Consider the following 22,424-nt stretch of genomic DNA (forward strand, 5'->3'; position numbering starts at 1 on the left):
ACCGCTAGGAGAATTCTCTTCAGCACTCACTAAGAGTCGCTTGCCGAGTTCTCCCAGTACAAAGGGGTAGACAGAGATTTATACAGGTATTGTCACACATACTTTAATGAGTTAGGTGCCGGAGTTCTTGGTTGAGCAGGAAACGGACAAAGGGCTACTGCAGATGGACAAAGAGCAGCCTCACACCACAGGTTCAGCTAATCATTTTGCAATCGGGTGAGACAAAGTCAGGTATCACCTTCATTGTTTGAGACAGCCTTCCCATTTCCCGTTACGATTGACCATCATCTGCATAGTCAAGCATAATGGGAATCCAATTAAGTTCCAGACACAGCAATTACCACACAGCACCCAGCCCAGGTAAGCAGTGGTGTGGCTGTTCTGGCCTGAAGGACACTTTTTAAATCAGTATTTCAAACAGCCATAATTCTCATCCGTCTTAAGATATCAATACAGTTATAGTTTATTAATCCTACACCTCCTCACCTGGAGTATATTGTGATTGGTTTTGAGGACAACTGTGGCGAGGGACAAGTATGTTGCGATTAGAGTGGAGAAAGATTTATGAAGAAAATTTTGGCAGACTGCAGGGGGTTGAGGAACGAGGGTCTGTAAATCAGATGTCGCTGTGTAGCTGAAACTGACATGATTGATAATGTCAACTGGACTAGGAAGGGGCCATAAAAAGAGCTGTAAGCCTTTTTCCGGGGCTTTCAGTGACCAGCTCTCTGACCATCACAGCCTTTGTTATAAAGGTTTAACTTCTTGAAGAATCTTCTGTGTCTCCTGATTATTAACGAATCTCGGTAATCCACGACAATCCTTCCATGCCTCCGTGATTAAATTGCTGTAAAGTTCATGTTTATGCAGCGCAGTTGGCTTTATCAGCATCACAGTCAGTGGGAGAATATTTCAGAAAATCACCGGGGACCCATTAAATGAAAAACGAGCATTATCAATAAATAATGACTGAAATCACAATTCATGTCCAATTTCCATTCTAATGTTTGTTGTTCATGTTGAAATATTTGAACATAAATTGTTTAGAAGATATACTCCTGATCAAATGTGGAATTGTGCTAAAATAAATGTAACTAGGAGATATGATAGCTGGAGGGAGAGGAAATTGAAGTTTCAGAACACTCCGACGTTGTCGACACATGGAAACACACTGTCTTTGATCAACAGAGCAATCCGGCATTCCCTGGCGTCAGGCAGCAGCATTGTTTCTTTTATTTGTATGTTTTATTTCATTCTTTTCATTCCATATGATCCCTGTGATTCCAATTACAAATATAAGTTCTAGATAATCCACATCCATACAAAATGCATGTAACGATTCAACATTCAGCAAGGTCAAAACCATTTCAAGCTCTCACCTCTGAGGGGATGGTGATTTGCTGTTTCAGCGTCTCCAGAAGTGTAAAATGTCGGGGAGAAAAGCTTAGCTCATCGTCTCTCGGTGGGCTCGAACCACCAACCTTTCAGTTAACAGCCGAACTCGCTGGTCCATTGCGCGACAGAAACAATTGATGACAATGCTCATCGACAGACAATCTCACGGTGCAGCGACAGAAATCAAAACACTTAACTCCGTTTCCTATTCTGCGCTTTCCCTGCTAATTGAGTGCACAAGGTGTATGTCCCTTTTCAACGCTATCCAATGGATGGATTAGAATCAATTAGAATTAACCATTTAATTACCCGTGTGACGGGTTCTCAACGTATCGTGGTTCTCTGTAATTTTTTTAAATTAACTAGTTGGTTACATTTGATTCAGAGAATCGTCTCCTCGTGTTCCCAACAGCACTGTAAAGCAGCTCAGTATCAGTTAAAAGAAAAAGTGAGAGCGATAAAGAGAAGGGAAGTGGCAGAGACGGTCCATGTGAAGGCGGAACAAGGTGGAAATTGGCAGAGATCGAAATGAAATATTGGACCTCTGCATCAGGAAGCAGCACCAATGCAGTCTTCAATGTACTGAAAGAGAGTTGGGGAGCAAGCGCAGGCTGGCCTGAAACAGATCTTTATTCTCCTTGTTTCTCGGATTCAATGTCCCAAATAGAGTCATAAAGTTATAAAGCGCGAGAACAGACCTTTCTGCTCAATACGTCCTAGCTAACGAGAGAAGAAAAAAACTGATATCGTCCAATATGCCTGAGTTGGACCCATATTCCTGGAAACATTTCCAATCCATGTAACTGTCTGAATGTCTTTTAAATCTGTACTTGCACCGGCCTCTCCACTTCCTCTGGCAGCTCATTCCACACACACACCACCATCTGTGTGAACAATTTGTGCATCAGATCCCCTTCAATCTTTCCTCTCACCCGAAATGTATGCCCTCCATTTACAGTCCATCCGACCCAAGAAAAAGAGACAGTAACAATCCAATTTATGTGTGGCCCTCGTGATTTTATAAACCTCAATAAAGTCACTCCTCGGCCTCCAAAGCTCCAAGGGAAAAAAGCCACAGTCTGTCCAGTGTCTCCTTATAAATGAAGCTGTACAGTGACAGCAACATCCTTTTGAATATTTTCTGCACCCTCTGTAGGTTAACGACATCTTCCCTGCAGCGAGTCGACCAGACTTGGACACAATTCCCCACGTGCGTCCTCACCAACTTTATGCACAGCTCTCACGTGACGTCCCAACTTTGTACTCAGTGCCCTGACTGATGAAAGCAAGTGTGACAAACATCGTTTCCACCAACCTGTCTACCTGCGTCGTAAAATTCCGGAAACTGTGTACTTATCCTCTGAGATCCCTCGTTTCTACAACACTCCACAGGGAGTTCTCATTTACTGCCGAAGTCCTACCCAGGCGTAACATCCCAAAATGCGACATGTAACATCCCAAAATGTGGAACTCCACTGGTCACAACCTTCCAATAAAATATACAACACTCCACTACCGGATTCCGACTCCTACCACCACGTCAAATTAGCATCCAATTGACTCGTTCTAACTGGGTCCCATGTGATTCAAACCTCCTGACCAGCCTACCACGCGGGACCTTTTCAAAGGCCTTTCTAAAGTTAATATTCCTACAAATGTCCACCGTTCTCGCCTCATCGATCTTTGGGGTCATCTCTTCAAACTTTATCAAATTCGTGAGGCAGTTTCTCGGCACAAAACCGTCCTGACTCTCCTTATTGAGTCTTTGCCTTCCCAAATGCAGGTAGATACTGTCTCTTGGAATGCCTTCAAGTAACTTCTCCATCATAACTCGCTTCACCGGCCAGCAGTTCCCTGGCTAATCCTTGCAGCGCATCTGAAGTAAAGGTTCCACACCAGACATCCTCTCGTTTTCCGGTAGCTTTATCGTGGTAAAGACGTTCCAACAATCTCTTCCCGGGCCCGACCAATTTCTGTTTTGCCTTTCCTCAATGTCACAGGCTACACGAGATCAGGCCCGGGTATTAACCACCATTATATGCTTTCAATCTCCCAGTACATCCTTTTTTGTCATGTGGATATGATTGAAGACATCACTATTCGCTTTTCCGAACGTCCCAGCTTCCATGATCTTCTCCATGGTAAATACCAGCAAGAGATTTCCATTTAAGACCTCTCCCATCTCCCTTGAGACTCCACACAAAGATAACCTCAGTGATCCTTAAATGGACATTCTTGTCCTTGTTACCCTTAATATACAGAGAATAACTGAGGATTCTCCTTGACCTTTCCCACCAAACCTATGTCATATCCTATTTTCGTCCTCCTTATTTCCCTCTAAAGAGTCCTCCAGCATTCTTTTTGCTGCTCTAGGGATTCGTTTCATTCGAGCTGCCGAGAATTCATTCATTTTCCTGACCTTTCTCAATTCTCTGCATCAAACATCGATCACTATTTCTGCCAGCCTTAATCTTCATTCGAACAGGAATTGCAAGCTTGATTTCTTCGACCGGTAAATTCTTTGTGCCGACTAGTAAAGACCTTCTCATTCTTTTCCCATTGATAAACCATTCTGTTACTCACCGCTGCTGATATAAAGAGCTCAATCCGACGGACTGTAAACCCACTCGGATAGGATTGGGCCGAAAGATCCCAAAGTGGATGTCAATGAGGATGTGTAAGATCAATGAACGGGGCCGAAAGAGAAGACGAATTATATTGTCAGTCGCAGTTCAGGGTGAAGAGTAAAACATAATATTTATTTGTTTATCCCTCTCTCTCTCTCTCTCTCTCTCTCTCTCTCTCTCTCTCTCTCTCTCTCTCTCTCTCTCTGGCTCTCTCTGTCTCTCTCTTTTACCGAGTGCAGACATCCATACCCAGCCAAATCACCAACTGCAGGTAAGCGACTAGTTGTTGTCCGGAATCACCGAGTTTCTGAGTGTCCGGCATGTTTTTCAGTCCTGGTCTGCAGCTGGGTCTATGGAGAGCATCGAGAGACTGAGGTGCCCTCCTGCATGAAACCACAGAAGATTAGCAGGCAGGTGTGTTAAGTATTTCGGAAACCAACTGGCAGTTTGTCGGTTTTTGCAAGGGGATTGGAGATCAGAAACAGATACATTCATTTATTACGATTGTATAGGTTTGTGAGGCCGCCTCTGGAGTAATCTGCACAGTTTTCCTCCGCTGCATCGGTGACGGATATGGTAGCATTGGTGGCGGCTGGGAAAGCGTGGACTAACCTAACTCTCGGGATGACTGCGCGTGCTGAAAGCAACTGCTGAAGTTAAAACTGGACTGTTTAGAATACATCATGAGGGGTGGCCATTCTGAACCATGTGAGGTTCCAATGGACCATGACTGAGGAGATGTTGAGATGTGTCCTTTTGTCGGAGAGGAACTGTTGAGGGAAAATGATTGCAAGGATGATCCTTTCTGAGGTCAGTTTGAAGATCTTGACGGACCATCGTCGCTCTCTGAAATTCTCCATGACGCAGAGTTGTGGAGGTTGACACTGGACACTGCAGAGGACATGGAGATATTTCTGAAAGATCAAGGAAAACTAAACTCCGTGGAACTGTCAAAGAGAAGAAGTTAGGGCCTGGGACGAAGCAGCCAGGATCATATTGAGTGTCCGAGCTGTTGGCACCTCCCGCTGACGTGTCAACCGCAAGGTGCGTCTCTGAATCACCTTGTCCAGCAAGTCGGGACACCCACGGGACCGAGCTCCCCGCTAAAATCTTTCATTTAGAACGTGACCTAAACTGTCGCGAAATCTCTGTTCCCACACACCCTTTAAACAAAAATATGAACAAAACTGTCACCGCCAACCTGCACAAATGGCAACAACGTCACTCTGTCCAACCAATGACCAGCGGTGAGAAGATGTCACAGATGTCCTCTCCAAAGTCCCTCCACTGATCACCGTCCGCACTCTGAGTCCGCTGCATCCCGAGCTGCTGTAAGGAAATCACGCTGCGATTTTTCAACTTTTTTATCCACTCAAACATCTCCGGTCCTGTTAACTAGAATTTATTGACTGCGATTGGAAAGGTCAAAATTACAAACGTAAAAATCAGCAGATGTCAGGAATGGGATTCGAACCCACGCCCCCAGTTGGAGACCAGAACACCCTCATTTCAACGGAAGGACTTTGAGTCTGGCGCCTTAGACCACTCGCCCACCCTGACAGTCCTGCATAACCCTCTTCACATCCGACACAGACGGTTTTGTTTGAGAACAGACTAAAAGCATGTGTTGATAAAGTTCAGGCAGGATAGTTTGAAACTGCAAACTGTCCTGCGAGCCTTTATGCTGTTATATTTTATATTCAGCCATCAACTAACCGAACCATTTCACATGCGATACCACGAGAATGGGAAATGTGAAATCATTACCAGGTCGGGCCACGTAGAGGAACGTTATTCGGTGGTCAGCAGTGGCCGACAGGTCCAGATTGCTCATTATATGGTGACGGGGGGAGCCTCCCCTGTCTCTCCAGCCTCTCCTGAAAAGTGAAGCTTTTCAGTGACAACAACATCCTTGTGAATAATTGCTGCACCTCCATAGGGCAACGACATCTTCCCTGCAGCGAGTCGACCAGACTGACACACAGTTCTGCATGGGCGGTCTCACCAACGTCGCTTACAGCTCGAACATGACGTCCCAACTTTGTACTCAGTGTCCTGACTGATGAGAGCAAGCGTGAAAAACATCGTTTCCACCAACCTTTCTTTCTGTGTTGTCAAATTCCCCAAACTATGTCCTTATACTTTGAGGTCTCTCGCTTCTGCAACACTCCACAGGGCCCTCCCATTTACTGTGTAAGTCAGACCCTGGTTTAACATCCCGAAATGCAACACTTGGCACTTGTCCCATTTAAATTCAATCTGCCAATTCCTTGGCCCACATTGTCATTTGATCGAGGTGCTGTTGTGGTCTCAGATAACTTCTTCATTACCCAAACCAATATTGGCTCCTCCCGCAGGGTAACAACAATTTTCATTTTCATCTCTATCGCCAATATACATGTGACAAACAAGTGGCGAGGCACAGATCTATGCGGAACTCCACTGGTCACTGGCTTCCAATGAAAAAAAAGGAACACTCCACAACTGGATACCGACTCCCAGCACCACGCCAAATTTGCATCCAATTGACTCGTTCTCAGTGAGTCCCATGTGATCCAAACTTCCTGAACAGCCAACCACGCGGGACTTCTTCAAGTGCCTTGGTAAAATCCATAGTGCTAAAAATGTCCACGGCCCTGGCTTTGTCGATCTTCGTGGTCATCTCTTCAAACATCAATCAAATTCTTCAGGCAGCTACCTCGGCACAGAGCCGTGCTGAAAATCCCTGTTGAGTCGTTGCCTTTCCAAATGAAGGTAGAGCCTGTCTCTTGGAATACCTTCAAGCAACTTTCCCATCATAAATCGCTTCACCGGCCCGTAGTTCTCTGACGTCCTTGCAGCCCTTCTGAAGTAAACGTGCAACATTAGACACCCTCCCGCATTTCGGTAGCTTTCACGTGGTTAACGATGTTACAAAAATTTCTGCCAGCGCCCGAGCAATTTCTTTCCTGCATTTCCGCAATGTCACAGGCTACACGTAGTCAGGCCCGTGGAATTAACCACCATGATGCACTTTACGACTCACAGTGCCTCCTCTTTTGTCATGTGGATATGATTGAATACATCACTATTCATGTTGTGGACACCCCAGCTTTCATGATCTTCTCCATGAAAAATACAGGCGAGAGATATCCACTTGAGACCTCGCCCATCTGCCGGTGACTCGACACATGGATAATCTCATTGATCTTTAAACGGACGTTCTCGCCCTTGTTCCACTGTGCTCTCAATGTTCACAGAATTTCTCAGGATTCTTCTTGATGTTTCCCACCAAACCTGTGCCACGTCCTCCTTTTACCCTCCTGATTTCCTTCTCAGGTGTTCTCCAACATACCTTCTACCCCTCAAGGGATTCTCTTCAGCCCAGCTGTCGAGATTTAATTCTTTTTCACTTTTCCGTCTCTCTCCCCCCCCCCCCACCCACTCCATGGATACTTTGCTGGATACTTCCTGTGTGTGATAAATAGAAAGGCAGAGTCGGCGATACCTCAGAGACAGGAATGAATAACTGCAGAAGAGAAATTACCAACGACGAGAGAAGGTGAGGAAGAAAGAGAGAAAGAAGGAAGGATGGAGGAATGCAGTAATGGATGGAAAAAGAAAACACATCTGAGAGCAAGAGACTGAAAGGGAAGCGGAGCAGAAAAGTGTGTGCGGGACACAGATGGAAAGAGAACAACAGGAAGCGATGGACAGGGAGAAAGAGAGAGAGAGGCGGAGGATAGATGGAGGGATGGGACTTTGCTTGTGAGAGAAAAACTGGAAGGTGAGAAAAACAGCATCAATTGGATTACGAGCAGTTCGTTCGGCCCGTCGAACTCGCTCCTACATTCAACAATGCTTGGTCGATGTCAATACAATTTTCTGTCTATTCTTTGTTCACTCATTCCTTCGGTTTCCGGAATTCGAACTCTGTCTGTGCTAAATTAAGTCATTGATCGAGTCTTCACAGCGGTCCCATGGGAGAATACACCTGAATCGAGACATTTCTCCTTCCTTCAGTCCTAAATAACAGTCGCCTTCAGAAAGTGAAAGAATAAAACAGAGAGACGTGGAGGGGATATGGCGAGAGGGAGAGAGAGAGCGAGAGACAGTTGGAGAGGGAGAGAGGTACAGAGCGCGCAATCATGACGCATGTAATCTGGTATCACAGCAGGTATTTAATTGAATCAAGGCTTCTGACTTCAGTGCAAAATCTCTTGGCCGCTCTTTCAAATGTGAATCGGAACGACCAAAAGACGCACTCGCCTCACCACCTGGAGCAGGATCCAAAATCATGTTCCTGTTCAAGATCGAACTGGGGACCTTTCGCGTGTGAGGCGAACGTGATAACCGCTACCCTACAGAACCACGGCGACCTGCGATACCATTTTACAAAGAAAATTGAATCCACAGGACTTTAACGATACAACAGAGGGAGGGTGTTCAGTGAAACCGGTCTGTTCTGGGAGGAAGAAGAAGCTAGGGAAAGGTTTCAACGTGTTTCCGCTGGTGTCGGACAGTGACTGTCAGACCAACATTTTCACAGTCACACCACAGAACCCGGCGTGGGTGCTGACCGTCTCAGGAAGGAGCGGATCAGAGCAGCGCCACACTCACGGCATACTCCACAGTGAGATGGGGGATAGTTTAAGGACAGGATGCTTGCGGCTGAAGTTCTGGAAGTGTGGCCCGGGAAATATAAACAGATAGAAACTGGAGCTCTGAGAATCAGTGTAAATAAAGTGGAGCGGTTGTCTTTTGAAAAGTGAATGCCTGAAAATTAAACTAAACGTTAACTCTGTTTCATTTCCACAGATGCAGCCGGAGTGGGTGAGAATTCGCGCATTTCTGTTTATTAATTTGAATAAAGTATCGATCTGTCCCTTCCACCCAGGACTGACTGCAATTCCCGGAGGGCAAAACTTGCCAAGCGTTGCGCATGCGTACGACGCGGTGTCCGGAGCGGAGGAAGCGGCGGTGTGTTTTCCCCACTGGGAGCCGCCCTCTGCCCCGCAGGGAGCGAAGCGGCGCAGCGGAACCGGCGGAAGCATCGCCTCGGAGGGCAGGGAGTAATAGCCCCGCTCCCACCGCCCCAGGGTCCTTCCTCCCGTCTCCACCCCCGCTGCGGCTCCAGATCGGCAAGTTCCGGGCTGCTGTTTGGCCGTCACCCGGGGCAACCGTCTGTCCAGTGACGCCAAGAGCAAAGCTCCGCCCCCGGGGGGGGGGGGGCGGCTGCTAGGACATGCGCACTGAGTCTGTCGCTTGTTCAAGGGAAACGCAGCAGGGGGAGCTCACGTTCTGAAGCGGAGCTCAAGGACGCAAAGATACGGGGACAGAGCGGGTGAGGCAGAGCGGATCGCAGAGGCGGACACACACTCACAGGGTCAGGTCGACACCGACACAGGCAGATGAAGGTGACGGCTCAATGAACACTTCTGATTTGTAGTCACTGGGGAGAAGGAAAATGCAGCTGAAATATTCCGGGGAGGGGCGGCGTTGTTTCAGGTCAAATTACCATTAAATGGTGGAGGTGTTTGGTGACAGGGCATGTTCATGCACAGACTTGCACAGGCGGGCGCAGCAGAGAGAGGGGCAGCAGGCAGGGACAAACACAAAGGGACGGTAAGGTACATGATTAGACAGGAGCATGGCCTCAGACGTAGAAGCGTGTCCTCTTGCAGCAGTGAGTTCGGATGTTGATGACAATTGCTTGACAATGCAGCTGATATGATGCTGTGTGTCTGTGATGCTGCCGTGAAATGTGTCATTGCACTTGTGCAAGATGTGTATTTATGCCAATGACACCAAACCCAACTTAGACTTTGAGAATGACTTTGACCACCTTTGGGTGCATGCAGATGCAGGAGCACACACTGACAGGGACACTCAGTGATGAAGGCAGGGATACTCCCTGTCACTGCCAGAGATTCTCACTGACACGGGCAGGAAAACTGCCAGACAGAGGGAATCATGCACAATCATGTGCAAGAAAGAGAGGGAAAGAAATGTCGGCAGGCACAGGCACACACATTCTGAAGGACAGGAATACAAACAGTTAGGGGCAGAGGAAGGTCGCCACACACAGAGGCAGGGGCACTCAGAGATAGAGGCAGGTGCACTCACAAACAGATGGACGGACATAATTGCAGCACATGGCATTCACAAGCAAATTCCAGGGCTGGAAATCTCAATGTCAGAAGTGGAGCATTGTAAAGCAGTGTCACACTCATCTCATTGTATAAGGTGGATTATGACCTCATGATCTACCTTGTTGTGACCTTGCACTTTATTGCACTGCACTTTCTCTGTAGCTGTGACACTTTACTCTGTACTGTTGTTGTTTTTACCTGTGCTACATCGATACACTCTGTATTAACTCAATGTAACTGCACTGTGTACGATCAGTTTGTAAGACAAGTTTTTCACTGTACCTCAGTAAAAGTGACAATAATAAACCAATATCAAACAGTCAGGAATATTCAAGCAGCTGCAGATGCAGACACAGTCATCGGGTGGTGGATGTCGACATATTGGCAGGCACAGCACCGGAGACAGGAACACTCACCAACAGGGACTTGAACACTCACGGAGAGAGGCAGGTACGTGCACTGACAGAGGCAAGGCCATTCATGGACAGAAGCCGGGGCACTCACGGACAGAGGCAGGTACACTCACACACAGATGGACAGACATAATTGCAAACCATGGCAGTCAGAAACAAATTCAGAGAAACTTAAAGCCATGATCATGCCCATGCAAAGACGCATTCAGGAATATTCAGAAGTTGCAGATGCAGACACAGTCAGAAGCAGGCAGAACTCCACACAGACAGGAACAGCACAAGATAGAAGCAGGAAGACACACTGACAGAGACAGGAACAATCAAATACAGGGACTGTTCAATGCACAAATGGAGACAGGCACACAAGCACGCATAGGCACGGAGGTGCATTCAGAGAGGTAACCACATGCTCACATCAGTTCATAGACAGACAGAACAGAAAACAGAGATGCAGTTTGTATGGGAGTGTGAGATGGGGAGAGGCAGTAAAAATCAGAGCCACAGTCCACACAATCACAGACACACGTTCACACACGTACACAATTGCAGACAACAGTGCACAATCACAGAATCACAGAAACAGGTCCACACACATACACAATCACATCACAGGTACACACGTACACAATCACAGCACAGGTACACATGTACACAATCACATGATCACAAGACAAGGGAGCAGAAGTAGGCCATTTAGCCCATCGAGTCTTCTCCAAAGAAAAGAAAGGGAAAAAGAAATAGAAAAAATAGAAGAGAAATGGGGGGAAAAGGTCCGCTCCGTGAGAACAAAAAAAAACTATTCCTTTCTCGCACCAATTTCTGGTGTTATCCCCATATCCCCTTATACCTTGACTAATTAGATATCTATCTATCTCCTCCTTAAACACCTCCAATGATCTGGCCTCCACTGCTGCACGTGGCAAGGAATTCCACAAAAACAGTCACAGGTCCACACAGAAGAAAAGGAAGGCACACACTCAGACCAACAAACATTCTAACTGACAGACTGGCAAATATACAGAAGCAAGGCAGTCACAAAATGAGGCATGTACACACACAGGCAGTGGAAGACACACACTCACATTTCTGCAGACAGGCAAACACACAGAGAAAGAAAGGCAGGATGCAGAAAGACAGACAGAAACCTGAACAGACACACAGACTTATGCAGGAACATTTGTTGACAAACACAAGTAAAACTGGTGACAGAAGCAGGGACATGAATGGACAGAGGCAGGTGATCACTTAGTGAATACTTATCAGTTGTGTTCACTGTGGTAAAGGACGTTGTAGTTGGAGAATCCAGGGAAGAGGAAAGCGGAATTCTTGTTCAGATTACTGTCACAAAGGAGGAGGCATTTGTTGTTCCAGAGGGATTAAAGGTGGATACATATCCCAGACTTGATGAGATGTATCCCAGGCTGCTGTGGGAGGCATGGGTGGAGATTGCCAGGTACTGACAGAAGTGATCAAATCATCTCTGAAAAAGTGCCAGGGGACTGGAGGATGACAATTGTGGTGCTTTTATTCAAGAAGGGCAGCAGGAATAAACCAGGTCATTCCAGGCTGCTGAGATTTACATCAGTGGTGGGAAAGGAATTGGAACATTTTGGATGGACAGGCTTAATCTACACGTGGACGGACAGTAATGCTCAGGGATAGTCTACATGGTTTTGATCAGCGGAATCCCTGTCTGAACAAGTTGTTTAATTTTTGAAGAGTTAACAAGCTGTCTTGGTGAGGATAATGTGATTCCTATGTTCTGCAAGCATTTCACTCAGGCAATGGATGAGGTCTCACATGGGAGAATGGTTTAAACGTTAAGGAGGCAGCAATGGTTCCAGGTAATTTGTCAAATTTCATCCAAAGCAGGCATGGTGAATGTTGGCAGATGTTGAAGGTTGTATGGTGAGTGGAAGTGTGTGCTCCATGTTTTAACACAGGAATCTATGCTGGGCCCTTGACCCTGTGACCTTGCTTTCAACCTGGCAAGAATGATTCAGTTCACAAATGGCATGAAAGTTGGTGGTGTTGGTGGTGAGGAGGGGTGGTTTTTCATGCTCAATAAAATAAAACAGCTTGGTGGTCACTGATTGTGGCAGGAACACTCACGGGGGGCAGCAGGAGCACTCACAGGGAGGGGACAGGAAGCCCTTCAGAGAGGGATCAGGGACACTCACAGGCAGAGGGAAGGAACATTCAGGGATCAGGCAGGAAGACTCAAAAACAGTGGGCAGGAACTATCACAGGCAGGGGGCAGGAACACGGAGCCATTTAGAGATGCAGTTGCTCAGATGCAGGAACAAACACATACAGACAGAAAAAATAACAGATAGATTCCGGACAGTCAGAGACTTTGGCAAAGGGACTCACAGGTAGGATCAGGTCCACATTTCTACAGACGCTGGTGCACAAGTTTGTGGGTGAATAGGGAGACAGGCACCCTCACAGACAGAGCAGGGTACACATACAAGTAACACACACTCACACACACACACACACACACACACATGCAAAAAGACCTACTGAATGGCAGTGGCATGCACACAGATCCTGAGGGAGGCAACAGAATGGACAAGGCCAGGTGCACACAGATATAAAGGCAGGTTAACCCCCATACAGAGATCAACACAGAAACATACACACCTTCAGAGAGAAGAGAGAGGCCTGCACACTCACTGTCAGGTGCGGAAGCTCACAAAGAGGTGAACTGGTGCACACACTGACGGGGGAATCACACACAGACTGGCATGCACACAGAAACACAGAGTGAGGCAGGTACATGGTCAAAAAGATATTGGACAAAGAAAAGAGAAATGTAAACATTCACAGACAAGATCAGGTGTTCCCAAGTGAAATGGGAGTTTAATGCACTGACAGAGATTGGCACATAATCGTAAATAGACACATATGCAAGAGCATGAAAGAGAGAGAGAGAGAGAGAGAGAGAGAGAGAGAGAGAGATGCAGGAACAGAAAGAGAGGAGAACAAGTATTCTAAGAGACATGACAAGAAAGCACAGGGACAGGCATGTATACTCACTTTCATTTTCAATCTCTTTATTAAATTGCAAATTAAATTAGAAGTTAATATATATAACATTAGCGATTCTCCACATGGCGTGAAGATATCGGGATTACAATAATAACAGTTGACATGTACACTCACAGGGAGTAAAATATATAATCTGAACCTCCAATCTCTCACTAAGTGAGCATGATACAAAAGAATTTGTAAAGAAATTTAATTATATGAAAAGAGAACCCACAAATGTAAAAAAATAAACAAAAGCTAATCAAAAACTTCAACAAAAAAAGCTGACCTGTTATTTCTTCTGTTAAAAAAATATCATGTCATGAGCTCTGCTCCTCAAAATTCAAAGGTTATTGAAAGGATTCGAAAAAGGTCAGCTTATATCATATGGAAATACTGAACACACTCACAAACTGAAAATCAGACATTACCTACATGGGTAGACACAGAGATAGAGATATGCAGGCAGACATATTGTCATAAGCAGGTGCACTTAGTGTCAGTGACTGTCGCACTTACCAGCATGGTCAGACAGGAAGCACATGCAGAGAAACTCACCCACATCTACAGTGCACACGTTGTCGGAGGCAGGAACAAATACATACATGCAGACACAGCAGCAGATGGAGTCAGGGACCTTCATGGACTGTGCAAGAACACTTTCACATAGTGGGAGCTCCACACACATACAGAGATTGGGATATTGACAGACAGAGACAGCCACAGACACTCACAGAAAGAGGCAGGCACAGTAACAGCCAGAATCAGACCCACTCAGTGATGCATGCAAATACAGCTGCAGTTAGACTCAGTGAAAGTTTCACTAAAGAGTTGGGGCAGGTGCCTGCTTACACGGAGAGAGGGACAAGTACACTCACAGACAGGAACAAGTAAACTCAAGTACAGAGGTAGATAAACTCACAGAGTCAGCCAGGCAGTATTGCAAACACAGCTGTGCACACACATAGCGAGGCAGGTACAAATAATTTTGGAGTGAGCTGGACTCAGTGTCAGAAGCAGTCAACCTTCAAGACAGGGTCAGGGAATTCAGGAGCACACTGAAGGGCAGCAGAGGAATTGATTGTTAACAGTCTGTTCATTCTTCCACTGACCAACTATGCACACTGGGAAATGTAGTTCAAATGGGAGTTGTTAAGGACAGGCAGATACTGAGAGACGGGAGACAGGAATGGCTCGGTTTGCATCAGATCACACATCCTACGGCGACCTGAAGCCACTGGAGGAATCTGTACCAGCATCTGCAGAGAGGGAGCTGCTGCACACAGTCATGAAACCCCGAAAAATGTGATTAAAGTTGTCTGTAGATGTCTCCGAATTGCACTTTATTGTGAAGAATATTTAAAATAGTCAATTTACAAGGCGGTCTGGCATTCTGCAGACCATTCATTGAACTGTCAGTTTCTCCTGCATGTTTTCTTTCAGCCACTGACACATGGACACCCAGCTCCCTTTGCACTTCAACATTTCCCAATCTATCACTAACTGAATAATATTCTGTCTTCCTGTTTTCCCTGCCACAGTGGTAACTTCACATGTATCCATGTTATACTCTGCCTGTCATGTATCACGCAGATGGTACAATGAAGACACAAGAGACGGCTGATGCTGGAATCTGGAGAATGGAACAATCTTCTGGAAGAAAGTGGCTTCAACAGCATCTGTGGGAGAGAAGGAACTGCCATCAATTCAGATGGAAACCCTGGATCAGCACTGAGAGTGCAGACGGGAGGTGGCCGGTATAAAGAGGAGAAGGTGAGTGCTGAGAAAGCATTGCAGGGTGATTGGTGGACTGCGGAGGTGTGTAAAGTGATCGGCAGGTACTGCCAGTTAGGGGAGGAGAGCCCGGGGGATGTGGAAGACAGTGGCAGCTGAAGGTCTGACTCTGTACCTGTGCATACAATAAACTCAACTTTGACTTTGACTTTGGTGTCCAAAATGGAACTTAATCTCTTGTGCAGGTCAATGTAAGTAGAATGCGGATGCTCGGTAAAATATTGTGTCCCTGTATGTACAGGGTGGAATGGAAAGTATCAGTCCATCTGCCAATTGGAATATTATGATCTGAAAGCCGTGCAAAGTTGAGCAAAAGCAGGATCGGCATGGTTTGGAAAGGTTCACATCAATACTACACCCACCTGCCCAGCATTCATCATGCGCCAGTTGCTGCAAATCCGAAAACGAGCAGAGAGAACACTGGGAACTGTTTGCAGATGAGGCGCTTTCGGTGTTGATAGCAGGAGAATTACAGAATTTAACATTCAGCTCCTTAATCATTCCCCAGGCCATCACCAACCACCTCTCAGATTTGATCCCATTGTTTAGATTTACTTGGGACTGAGTGCTTGTCCCTCTCCCTTCCATGGGTCAATCTGAATCGATTTTCAATGCAGTTTTCTGCTTTTGTTTATTCTGTGGTATTGCAGACACTGACAATGACCTGAAATATTACGCAGTACTTGAAGAAGCAAGGGCAGGATCAGTGAGGTTCATCAAATGATGCTGTTGGGGGATAAACATGGAGTGGGCAGCTGGAGGTATAATAAACATAAAATAATGGGATGGAACAGAAATGCTCAGATCATGAGGAAATATTTCTGGAGAGGGTGAAGTTAAATAGTCAATTTTCTGCCTGATGCCTTTTCATCAGATGTTCATTATCCCTACATCACTGTTGTACCAACATCCAGCATATTTGACGCTGTTAACTATGTTATAATTTTCTGAGATAACCAGTAAGCGGCCCCTTACAACTGAAGTTGGAATTTGGTGACCACCTCTGTGACCAGAGGGAATCTCTCTCTCTGGTCTGCTGAACTTCAGCCATCAAATCTCTACTCTCCCACCCTCCAAGGAGGTCATCCTGACCATGCTAGTGTGTCAGGTACAGTCAGCCTTTGCACCAATCACCAGCTCTTATTCATGCAGCATTTTGTTTTTTTTTGATCTAGTCAAATCTATTCGAGCCCGATTCCAAGTGTTTCAGTTGCCGAGGAGATGAGAGTTTGCAGGGCAACCTGTTCTGCTATTTGGTTTTCATTGGAAGATGCTCATGAATCCGCCCTCCATCACCGGCGCTGACATTTATTCACTTCATTTCCTGGTGCCCTAAATTGAACTGGAACTGTTGCCCAGGTCAATGTCAGGATAATGCGGATGCTCGGTTAAATGCGGTGCCCAGACAAGCACAGGCTGGAATAGAAGGTACTCAGTTCAGCTGCCACCTGTTTGATTATGGTCTGAGAGACATGCAAAGTTGAGCAAAAGCAGGTTCAGCAAGGTGATGTAATTAAAGTGAAGCATTTGCATAGATTGCATGGTAGCGTAGCAGTGAGCTCAACGCTATTACAGCGCCAGCGGTCGCGGTTCAGATCCTATCGCTGCCTGCAAGGAGTTTGTACATTCTCCCCTGTTTGTGTGGGTTTCCTCCGGGTGCTCTGGTTTCCTCCCACATTCCAAAGAGGTATGGTTAGGTTAATATGGGTTTAAAATGAGTGGCACGGACTCATTGGCCCGGGAGAGCCAGTTACCACATTGTACATAAAATTTAATTTAAAATTTAAAAATTTAATAAGTAAAAGTGGACCCGCCAGCCCAACACTCAAAATGTTGCAGAAGCTGCAAATCCCCTCCCTTCCATGGATCAATCTGAATGGTTCTTTGATGCAGTTTTCTGCTTTTGTTTATTCTGTGGTATTGCAGACACTGACAATGACCTGAAATATTGAGCAGGGTTTGAAGCAAGGGCTGGATCAGTGAGGTTCATCAAATGATGCTGTTGGAGGATAACCATGAAGTGGACAGCAGGTGATATTATAAACATAAATTATGGGATGGAACAGAAATGCTCAGAATATGAGTAAATATTTCTGGAGAGGGTAAAGTTTAATAGTCAATGTTCTGCTTGATGCCTTTTCATCAGACGTTCATTATCCTTGCATAACTGTTGATAACGACATTCGGCAATCTCTCCCAGGCAGGCACAGCAGAGAGAGGGGCAGGCAGATTAGGGCAAACACAAAGGGATGATGAGGTACATGGTTAGACAGGAACAGGGACATAGATGTAGAAGCATGTACTCCTGCAGCAATTAGGTCGTATGTTGATGACCATTGCTTGGGAATGCTGCTGATATGATTCTTTGTGCCTGTGGTGCTGCTGCAAGTAAGGTTATCACTGCACCTGTGATAACATGTATTTGTGCCAATGACTGTAAACTCAACTTCGACTTTGAGAATGGCTTTCAGCACCTGCCACAGAAAGATTTTGTGAGAATTCAGGAAATAGGATGTCCTTAAAAGTTAATTGTACTGTGATGCAGAGTGGAGAAGAGCCCAGAGACAGAGAGAGAAGAACATTGTGACAAATTCGGTTCATGCAGAGGGAGGGACACACACATTGACATGGGCAGGGGCACAGACTGACAGGGGCGTGGGCACTGCCTGACAGAGGCAGGGACACAGACTGATGGGTAGGGGCACACACGGACAGTGGCATTGACACAGACTGACAGAGGCGGGGGCACACACTGACAGAGGAGAGAGCACACACTGACAGAGGTAGGGGTGCACACTGATAGAGACCACGTAGCTCACTAACAGAGGCGGGGTCATTGACTGTCATTGGCAGTGACTCTCACGGACATAGCAGCAGCACTCTCAAACAGAGGAAATCATACACAATCATGTGCAAGGAAGGGAGAGATACAGAGAAAGAGAAATGCAGACAGGCACAGTCACACACAATTCCAGGGAGAAGTGAACAAATTAAGGGGCTGACACTCTCACTATCAGAGGTGAAACACTTAAAGGCATGGTCACGCCCCATCAGAGATGTACTCAGGAATATTCTGTGAGATGTAGGTGCAGATGCAGACACAGACACAGTCAGTGGTAGGGAGAAATCCACACAGACTGGAACACCACACGATAGTCACAGGAACACACTGACAGAGACAAGAGCCATCAAATAAAGAGACTGTTCAAGGCACAAATGGAGATGGGACACACACACATACACTGGTAGGTTGGTGCATTCAGTGAGGTAACCACAGGGTTATGTCAGTTCACAGACAGACAGAGCAGAAAACACAGAGAGGCAGGTGGAATTGGAGATGGGGAGAGGCAAAAACTAAACAGCGACACAGTCCACACAAACACAGTCACAGATACATGCCCACACGTACACAATCACAGACACCGGTGCACATGCACACAATCACAGACACAGATACACACAAACACAGTCACAGATACATGCCCACATGAACACAATCACAGACACAGATGCACATGCACACAACCACAGACAGAGGTCCACTCGTACGCAATCACAGACACAGTTACAGACATAACCAATCAAAGACACAGGTACACGTACAGAATGCCAGACACAGCTTTACGCTCACACAATTGCAGTCACAGCTTCTCACTCACACAACCGCAGACACTTGTGCACACGTACTCAATCACAGACACGGGTACACATGTACAGATTCACTGACACATCTTCACACTCACACAATCACAGACGCCGGTACACACATACACAATCACAGACACATGGTGCCCATGTGCACAATCACCAACACAGGTCCACACAGAAGAAAAGGAAGGCACACACTCAGACCAGGAAATATTCTCACTGACAGGCCGACAAACATATGGAAGCAGGGCTGTCAAAAAATGAGGCATGTACACACGCAGGCAGTCGAAGACACATACACTTTTCTGAGGATGTGCAGGCAAACACACAGAGAAAGAAAGGCAGGAAGACCACACAGGCAGGATACAGAAAGACAGACAGAACCATGAACAGACACACAGATACTCGCAGGAGAAATAGTTGACAGAGGCAGGTAAAATTGGTGAAGGGAGCAGGGAGGTGAATGTACAGAGGCAGGTGGACATCTCAGTGAATACTTCTCAGTTGTGTTCACTGTGGTAAAGGACGTTGTCGTTGAAGAATCTCGTGAAGGGAAATGAGGAATTCTTTGCAAATTGCTGTCACAAAGGAGAAGTCATTACATGTTCCTGGGGATTAAAGTTGGATACATATCCCAGACTTGATGAGCTGTATCCCAGGATGATGTAGGAAGCATGGGTGGAGATTGCCAGGTTCTGACAGAAATGAACAAATCATCTCTGGAGAAGTGCCAGAGGACTGGAGATGTCAAATGTGGTGGTTTTATTCAAGAAGTGCAGCAGGAATAAACCAGGTCATTACAGGCTGCTGAGTCTTACATCAGTTATGGGAGAACAATTGGAAAATTTTGGATGGACAGGCTTAATCCACAGCTGCACAGACAGTAATGCTCAGGGATAGTCTGCATGGTTATGATCAGCGGAATCCCTGTGTGACTAATTTGTTTAATTTTTGAATAGTTAACAAACTGTGTTGTTGAGGATACTGTGGTTTCTTTGCTCTGCAAGTACTTTTTTAAAGCCTTTGAGGTACCACATGGGAGAATGGTTTAAAAGTTAAGGAGAAGTTGTGGGTTCCAGGGTCATTTGTCGAATTTCATCCAAAGCAGGTCTGGTGAATCTTGGCAGATGTTGACGGTTGTGCAGTGAGTGGAAGTGTGTGGTGCGTGTTTTCACATGGGAAGCTATGCTGGCCCTTGATGTCCGTGACAGACAGTTATGACCTGGATTTCAAGCTGGCAGGAATGATTCGGGTCACCAATGGCATTAAATTAGGGGGTGAGGAGGGGAAGTTGTTTCATGCTCTATAATGTAAAAGAACATGGTTGTCACAGGCAGGAGCAGGAACGCTTACAGACAGGATGCAGGGACACTCTCGGAGGGGCCAGGAATACTCACAGAGAGGGAACAAGAAACAAGCTCAGGGAGGGGGAAGGATGAGTCTCAGGGAGGAGGCGGGAACACACAGGGAGGAGGCAGGGCCACTCACAGGGAGGAGACAGGGCCACTCACTGGGAGGGGCCAGGGACGCTCACGGGGGGGGGGGCAGGGACCCTCACAGGGAGGGGACAGGGGCACTCACAGGGAGGGGGCAAGAATTATCACAGACAGGGAACAAGAAACATTCACAAGGAGGAGGCTGGGACACTCATATTGAGGAGGCTGGGTCACTCACAGGGAGGGTCAGGAACATTCACAGAGAGGGGCAGGAACGCTCACAGGGAGGGGTAGGAACACTCACAGGCAGGGGATTGGAATGCTTGGGGCCATTTAGAGATGCTGCAGAAGAAACTGCAAACAGAGGGACACACCAACAGATAGACACAGGACACTCAGAGACTGGGGCAAGGACACTCACAGGTTGGGTCAGGATCACAAGAAATACAGAAACTGGTGCACAAGCACACAGAGGTTTGTTGGTGAATGAAAACACAGACAGGAACACTGTTAAGCTGCCTTGCACACAGGTAGAGTGGGGAACAAGTGGGGAAACAGTGAGAGCTGGGCACGGTGAGAGAGAGAAAGAGAAGCAGTGGAGGAGCACACAGACAGAGGTAGGTGCAGTCACAGACAGAGGCTGGAATTTCCTCAGAGAGAGCCAGATACAGTGCCAGATACACTCACAAATAACACACACACATGCACACGGACTCACTGAATGACAGTGGCATCCGTACTGAGAGCCTGAGGGAGGCAACTGAATGGACAAGGCCAGGTGCACACAAATATAAAGGCAGGTTAACCCCCACACATATATCAATACGGTACCATGCACACTGGCAGGGAGAACAGAGATACTTGCACACTCACAGTCAGGTGCAGAAGCTCACAAAGAGGTGAACTGGTACACAAACCGACAGGGGGAATCACACACAGACTGGCATGCACACAGAAACACAGAGTGAGGCAGGTACATGGTCATAAAGATTTGGACAAAGAAAAAAGAAATATAAACATTCCCAGACAAGAGTAGTTGTCGCCATGTGAAGTGGGAGTTTGATGCATCAACAGAGTTTGACACATAATTGTAAATAGACACAGTTAATCCAAGATCAAGAAAGAGAGAGAGAGAGAGAGAGCGAGGGAGCGAGAGAGAGAGAGATACAGGAACAGACAGAGAGGGGGACAAGTCCTCTCAGAGACAGGATAAGCACCCACAGGGACAGGGACAGCTACACTCACAAACAGACAACCAGGCAACATTACATACATTGGATCACACAGAGATACAGACATGAAGGCAGGAAAACGTTCAGGGGTACGTACACTCAGTGTCAGTGATTGTCACACTTCCCAGCATGGTCAGGAAGGAAGAACATGCAGGGAACTTGCAGAATCTGCAGTGCACACACTGTCAGAGGCAGGAGCAAATACATATGAGCAGGCACACCCGTAGATAGACTCAGGGATCTTCATGGACTGTGCAATAATGCTGTCACATAGTGGCAGCTCCAGACACATATATAGATGGGATACTGACAGATCGAGACAGTCACAGACACTGATAGAAAGAGGCAGGCACAGTAACAGCCAGAATCAGACACACTCGGTAATGGATCTTACTACAGCTGCAGTTAGACTCAGTGAAAGGTCCAAGCAAGAGGTGGGACAGGTGCACACTTACACAAAGAGAGGGACAAATATACTCACAGACAGGAACAAGTACACTCAGGTACAAAGGGAGATACGTACACACAGATTCAGCCAGGGAGGATTGCAAACACAGATGTGCACACACATAGAGAGGCAGGCACTAATAATTTCAGAGTGAGCTGGACTCAGTGTCAGAGGAGGTCACATTTCAAGACAGGGTCAGGACATGCAGCAGCATATGGGGGCACACTCACCAAAAGGCAGCAGAGAATTGTGTGTTAACCATCTGTT

At 46.5% G+C, this 22,424-nt stretch overlaps 1 non-coding gene across 1 annotated transcript; it reads right to left on the reverse strand.

The window, feature by feature from the left end:
* Nucleotides 1-5,475: 5,475 nt before the first annotated feature.
* On the reverse strand, nucleotides 5,476-5,582 carry trnal-caa (transfer RNA leucine (anticodon CAA)). Its single transcript has 2 exons — nucleotides 5,545-5,582; nucleotides 5,476-5,521 (listed from the first exon to the last, which is right to left on the reverse strand). It is a non-coding gene; the product is annotated as a tRNA-Leu (tRNA).
* Nucleotides 5,583-22,424: the final 16,842 nt, after the last annotated feature.

This window comes from Pristis pectinata, chromosome 34 (genome assembly GCF_009764475.1).
Source record: "Pristis pectinata isolate sPriPec2 chromosome 34, sPriPec2.1.pri, whole genome shotgun sequence".
Taxonomy (NCBI): Eukaryota; Metazoa; Chordata; class Chondrichthyes; order Rhinopristiformes; family Pristidae; genus Pristis; species Pristis pectinata.